Source organism: Arachis stenosperma, chromosome 3 (genome assembly GCF_014773155.1).
Source record: "Arachis stenosperma cultivar V10309 chromosome 3, arast.V10309.gnm1.PFL2, whole genome shotgun sequence".
Taxonomy (NCBI): domain Eukaryota; kingdom Viridiplantae; phylum Streptophyta; class Magnoliopsida; order Fabales; family Fabaceae; genus Arachis; species Arachis stenosperma.
Window position 1 is genome coordinate 93,196,596 of NC_080379.1, and position 6,731 is coordinate 93,203,326.

Here is a 6,731-nt window from a genome sequence, read left to right on the forward strand (position 1 = left end):
TGATGCCTTTTGTGGAAGCACGTTTAAGTTCCAGTTTAAGCTTAAACTGGAACTTAAACGTTGGACACTCCTGGAGGTGGTATAACTCAAGCACATTTAAGCTTCAGTTTAAGGTTAAATTGAAGCTTAAACGTGGAAATGGAAGAAAGCAACCCTGGAGGGTAAAGTAGTCGAACACGTTTAAGCTTCAGTTTAAGGTTAAACTGAAGCTTAAACGTGGAAATGGAAGAAAGCAACCCTGGAGCGTGGAATGGTCAAACACGTTTAAGCTCCAGTTTAAGCTTAAACTGGAGCTTAAACGTGGAAATGAAGAAAGCAACCCTGGAGGAGAATTTTGGTCGAACACGTTTAAGCTCCAGTTTAAGGTTAAACTGGAGCTTAAACGTGGAAATGGCTCCCTGGTGCATTTCTCATTTCTGGCGTTTAACTTCCAGTTTAAGGTTAAACTGGAGGTTAAACGCCACTTTCAGCTTTTCCTCAGCTTTCATGATTTTGGCGTTTAAGCTCCAGTTTAAGCTTAAACTGGGGCTTAAACGCCACTGATAGTTCCCAGCATTATATGGCTTGGCAGTTTAAGTTCCAGTTTAAGCTTAAACTGGAACTTAAACTCCACATGTGATATTCAAGCTTCCTTTATTGATTTTGTTGCTTCCTTGCCTAGCCTCTTCTTCCCTAAAGTCATCCAAACAACTGCATCAAAGTCTTGCAAAATTTCATGAGAAATCTTCCATTCATAGCATTCAAGTAATATAACTAAAAACTCATGGAATTTGCATCAAAATCATACTGTTTGGATGGTTCATTGCTTTGTTATTCATTTAACCATTCTTGGTTACTTTAAGCTCAAGAAAATGCATAAAACAACTAAAACTAACAGAAAAATGCTAGTGAAACTAGCCTAAGATGCCTTGGCATCACACAACACCAAACTGAATACTTGCTTGTCCCTAAGCAAGTTCTGAGTTATTTGAGAAGAAAGTATGAAACAAAAAGCAATTACATTAGCTATATTAGCAAGCATTTGAAGTTCATCAGAAGGGTTTTATGCAGAAAGTTGCAGCATCACTTTTTCATTCTTATCAGGCAAGATTATCACTTTTTCACTGCATCCATTAAACACTGCTATGGCCTCTTGTTATTCTTATGTCCTTGGCACTTTTCTCTTCTTTGTTTTTCTTTTTCTTAGAGCTCCTTTGCTCCTTGTTTGCTCAGTGTCATGTGTTGCACAAGCCTTTGGCATTTTCTTTTTCTTATCAGTGCACTACACATATCCACTACAGGCATTTTAGTTCACATTTCTTCTTGAGACATTGGTGCCCAGCACCTCTTTGTGTGACTAAATATTTTGTATTTAGGTTGCTCTTGATAATGGACTTTTGGTTGATAATCCCGGGTTAGTTAACCCAAGTTACCAAGTGTTGAAACACTCCTCAGAACCTATTCATCCAAGCATATCCTTAATACATAAACACCACAGGCATTTGTCTCAGAAGTTCAAACCATTGGTGCCTAGCTTATTTTCTCAATTTTTTTTTTGCTTTTTGGTTGCCCTTTTTCAGTGGCTTTTTCTTCTTCTTTTTCTTTCTTTTTCATGGCCAAAGACATTTATTCATCAAGATCCATAGACAGTATTCAAACTTCTACACAAAAATGATAATTCTACACTCAATTTCCAGTGATCTGACTAAACAATCAAGCATGCATACCACCACTTAATTTTACTTGATTTGTCACTAATTGAGCCAAGTTACTTTTGTTCAAACTTTTCTTTTATTTTTGGAAACAGAACAAGCATGGTAAGCATTTGTTTAAGAAGGTGAAGTTATATCCAAACATCTAGGCATTCACTTTATTCAAAGCAGTAAACCAACACTCATACTAAAAACTTCACATTCCAGAAAGATTCAACAATTACAGTTTAAACCAGAACAAGCATGCTTTTGTTTGCCTTTTAAAGAATGGTCAAGGAACAACACCACCTTGTGAAATTTCTTGTTTTCTCTTTGTTGCCAGGAAACAATTTGATTTCTCCTTCTTCTTCTAGTTGTTGCTTCATGTTCTTTCTAAGATCCTTGTTTCCTTTCCTGCAAAGAGTGATGAAGTTGCTTGCTTCTCAAGCACTTGAGTGGTTAGCTCAACTATGTATGGGCAAGTGTCTGAGTCTTAAGTTGGTGTGTGAACACCAAACTTAGTCTCCTACTTACTCTCTGCTCTTTGAATCCTTGAATTCTCCTTGGAATGAAGTTGCTGCTAAGGATTTTAAGCATTTCTGTGATTGCTTAGAATGGTTGTTCCTTTCATATAATTCAAAGGTTGTTGTGTTCAGTTGATCTGTATGGTGGAACACCAAACTTAGAGTCACACATTCCCCTTTGAATTATTGATCCACGAATTCATTGTTTGGTGTGAAACACCAAACTTAATTCTTTGCAATGCACAGAAACTACTTCACCTTTTTATTGAAACAAATAAAAGAAACAGCAAAGGAGTATTACCTCAGGTTGGGTTGCCTCCCAACAAGCGCTTCTTTAACGTCATTAGCTTGACGGTTGTCCCTTGTTAGGGTGGATTGTAGTGCTTGATGTCCTCTCCTCTCACTATGAAAACGTCCCCATTTGATTCCTTCATGATTTCCAAATGTTCCATAGAAAGAACTTTCCTGATTGTGAACACTTGAGGGAGCTGGGAAGGAATGGTTTTGAGGCCAGGTAGGATTGGCAGATAATGACTTGATATCACTTTATCTCCCGGAGAGAAACCTTCAGTGGGAATTTTCTTGTTTCTCCACCCTCTTGGCAATTTCTTTACAATTCTTCCCTCTCTCTTGAGGATTTCTTCATTGACCCTTATGCCAGGAGGATCCTTCTGATCTGTTTCTATTGATTCTTGTGGCTTTAACTCTTGCAATTTTTGTTTGCCTTCCAAGGACTGTTTCAGAGTTTCAGCTGCTGGATTGCTTTCCTCCAAACACAGATGGCTACTATCATCCTTAGGCTTTTCAGGTTCTGGTTCAGGCTCAGATGCAGGTTTGAAAACATGGAAAATGAGCTGTTCATCATGTATTCTCAAAATTATCTCTCCTTGTTCTACATCTATGAGCGCTCTAGCAGTGGCTAGAAATGGCCTTCCCAGAATGATAGGGTGTAGGTAGCTTTCCTCCATGTCCAAAATGACAAAGTCTGTGGGGAAGAAATAATTTCTCACTTTCACAAGCACATTCTCAACTACCCCTTCAGCTTGCTTCTGAGTTTTGTCAGCCAGTTGTATGATTACATCAGTGGATCTCACCTCATTCAGTTGTAGCCTCTTCATAAGAGTCAGAGGCATCACATTTATGCTGGCTCCTAGATCACAGAATCCTCTGTCAATTTTTGTTTCCCCTATGATGCAGGGGATATGAAAACTTCCTGGGTCTGTTTTCTTAGAGACTATGTCCTTCTTGATGAGCGCACTGCATTCTTTGTTCATTATTACAGTTTGTCCTCCCTTCAAAACTCTTTTCTTGCTCAGCAATTCCTTCAAATACTTGATATGTGTAGGCATCTGCTGGAGAATCTCAAGAAAGGGAATATTGATATGGAGAGACTTAAATGTCTCTAAAAACCTTGAATATGTTTCCCTTTTTCACCTCCTCCTAACCTCTGAGGAAATGGTGCTTTTGGTTGGTATGTTTCCAGCATGCCTTTATTTTGCAGTTCCTTGGCTTGCTCAGTTTCACTTTCCTGCCTAGCTTCTTCCATACCTTCCTTCAAGATTTCTGGCTCCTGTTCTGAGGGTCTGATTCCTTCTTCTTCTGAGACTTCCTTCAATATGGTGATGGCCTTGCATTCTTCCCATCTCACTCCCTTTTGTTCCCCTTTAGGATTCTTTTCTGTGTCACTAGGGAACACTGCAGTTGACTTGGGGGCCTGTTGAGATAGCTCTCCTACTCGAGACTCCATCCTCTTGAGTTTTTCACCATGGTTCCTTAAGGTAGATCTCACATCATCCCTAAAGCTTTTCAACTCACTTATGTCCTGACCCATGTTTGCAAGCATTCCTTCTATCCTGTTTAATTGATCTTGAAATTGTTGGTTCGAATTAGGTTGGGCAGGTTGATTATTTTGGCCATGATATGGTGGTTGGGAGTAAGTGTTTTGTGTGGCTTGGTATGATCTTTGGTTGGAGTTTTGGTATGTGGAATTGTTATGTTGGTTGGGGTTGTAAGGTTTGTGGTTTTGTGGTTGGGTTTGCTGGTTTCCCCACCCAAAGTTTGGGTGGTTTTTCCAGCCTGGGTTGTAAGTGTTGGAATGTGGATCATATGGTTGCCTTTGTTGATTTCCCACATAGTTGGCCTCTTCCCAATCACCTCCTTCAGTGCTTACCTCCTCTTGATCTTGTGTGTGTATTGCAGCCACTTGATTTGTTTCTAATTTCCTGGTGAGCTCTACTAGTTGCTTGGCAAACACCTTGTTTTGGGCTAGAATTGTATCAACATGGTTCAGCTCCATGACTCCCTTAGTGTTGTGTCTCTCTAAAGCATAGTAGTACTCATTCTCAGCCACTGTCTCAATCACTTCAATCGCTTCTTCCACAGTCTTTTTCCTGTTCAATGAACCTCCTGATGAATGGTCTACAGCCTTCCTTGATTCATAAGAAAGTCCATTATAGAAAATATGCAATTGTACCCAGTCATGGAACATGTCTGGTGGGCATTTCCTTGTCAAATCCTTGAACCTCTCCCATGCCTCGAAGAGAGTTTCACCATCTTGTTGTCTAAAAGTCTGAACCTCAGATCGAAGCCTATTGACCTTTTGTGGGGGGTAGAAACGTGCCAGAAACTTGCTTTCCACCTCATCCCAGGTTGTTAGGCTCCCCCTTGGTAATGATTCCAGCCACTTAGCTGCCTTGTCCCTAAGTGAAAATGGGAACAAGAGCAGTTTATAGGCATCTTCCTGGACTCCATTGGACTTCACAGTGTCGCAAATTCTCAGAAATTTTGTGAGATGTTGGTTTGGATCTTCATTAGCACTCCCACCAAATGAACAATGATTCTCCACCAGTGATATTAGCTGTGGTTTGAGTTCAAAATTGTTGGCCTGAATGGGTGGTTTCTGAATGCTGCTACCACAATTCCCAGAGGTTGGGTTTATGTATGAACCAAGAACCCTCCTCTCGGGAATGGCATTGTTTCCATCAGCTCTCTCATGGTTGTGAACTTCTATCCATGTTGAGATCTAGAGCTTCCTCAAAATTGTCCTCAGATTCTCCTTCAGATTCTTCTTCTCCCAGTACTCTCTTCCCTCTTGCTTCCCTTCTAAGTTTATGAAGGGTCCTCTCTGGTTCGGTATATGGATGAGTTGATGTCTCTCCTCTCCTACCTGTCATACAAGAACACAGCACAGGCAACAAACAAGTGAAATACTCATGGTTAATGGAAGAGTATCGTTAGAGCAGTTGAGGAATTAATTCAAATAGTTAGTGAGTCAGTGAGTTAGTTGCTTGAATTTAAAGGCATAAAGAAAGAAAGCAAATAACAGAGTGCAGAAATTAAAATTCAACAAGTAACTTGAAATGAATTAACAAAACAAGAAAAATGCTCAATCTAGTTAACTTCCAATTTGAGAATTGTCAATCGAAAACTAATCCCCGGCAACGGCGCCATAAACTTGATGCTACGATTTCAGGAAATTGCACGATCGGCAAAAATTCCTTCCGGCAAGTGCACCGGTTATCGTCAAGTAAAAACTCACAATAGAGTGAGGTCGAATCCCACAAGGATTGGTTGAGTGAGCAATTCGGATTAGAAGTGTGTTCTAGTTGAGCGGAATCAAGGTTTAGATGAGAATTGCGGAATGTAAAATTGGCGGGAAACGTAAATGGCAAGAAATTGAAATTGCGGAATCTTAAATTGCATGAATTAAAGAGCGAGAAGCTAAATTGCTGAAATTAAAAAGGGATCGGGGTGATTGCATGAATTTAATTGCAGAATGTAAAGAGAAAGTGGTAGATCAGAAATGGGGAATTCATTGGGTTTCAGGAGATATTGAGATCTCCGAATCAAAACATTTTTATCCCTTCCTCAACCAACGCATTCATTGAATTTTGCTTGGCAATCTTATATGATTGGATCCCAATCCCTTGGCTCACCAATTCTCTCTAAAAACAAACAAATTCCCAATCCCTTGGTTTAAATGTTCATAAGAAGAGATGATGCTCGATCACTGATTATACCACACAGTTTCATGAACCACAATTTGGTAGGATTACATGTCACAATATCCATCCAAACCCCAATCCAATTCACTGTGAGAAAGCTTCTCTAGCATGAATCCCCCATTCCTTTCCCAAGGTTCCGAAGGATTCCAATTATGGATAGTTTCTTTCCCAAGACAACTAACCAATGGAATTAGATCGAGAAGCTTTCTAACAAAATTCAAGAGAAAAGATTGAAGAAGAAGATAAAAACTATTATTGATTCATTGAATTACAATAGAGCTCCCTAACCCAATGAAAGGGGTTTAGTGAGTCATAGCTCTGAATTCAATTACAAAAAAGTATGAAAACTAGAAAAATGATCCAAAGTTTCTTAACTAACTTAAATTCTATCCTATTTATACACTTTCTAAATTGAACTTCTGTTGTGTTTCTTGGGCTTTGAGGCCTTTCCCTGATTTCCTTTTGCTTTGGGTTTATGATCCATATTCCTGATGAGGCTGCTGATCCAATTCTGTAACATTCATTGAGCCAAC

General features: G+C 39.5%; 1 non-coding gene across 1 annotated transcript; it reads left to right on the plus strand.

Moving 5' to 3' along the window:
- Nucleotides 1-4,680: 4,680 nt before the first annotated feature.
- On the plus strand, nucleotides 4,681-4,784 carry LOC130970992 (small nucleolar RNA R71). The gene has a single exon (XR_009082232.1). It is a non-coding gene; the product is annotated as a small nucleolar RNA R71 (small nucleolar RNA).
- Nucleotides 4,785-6,731: the final 1,947 nt, after the last annotated feature.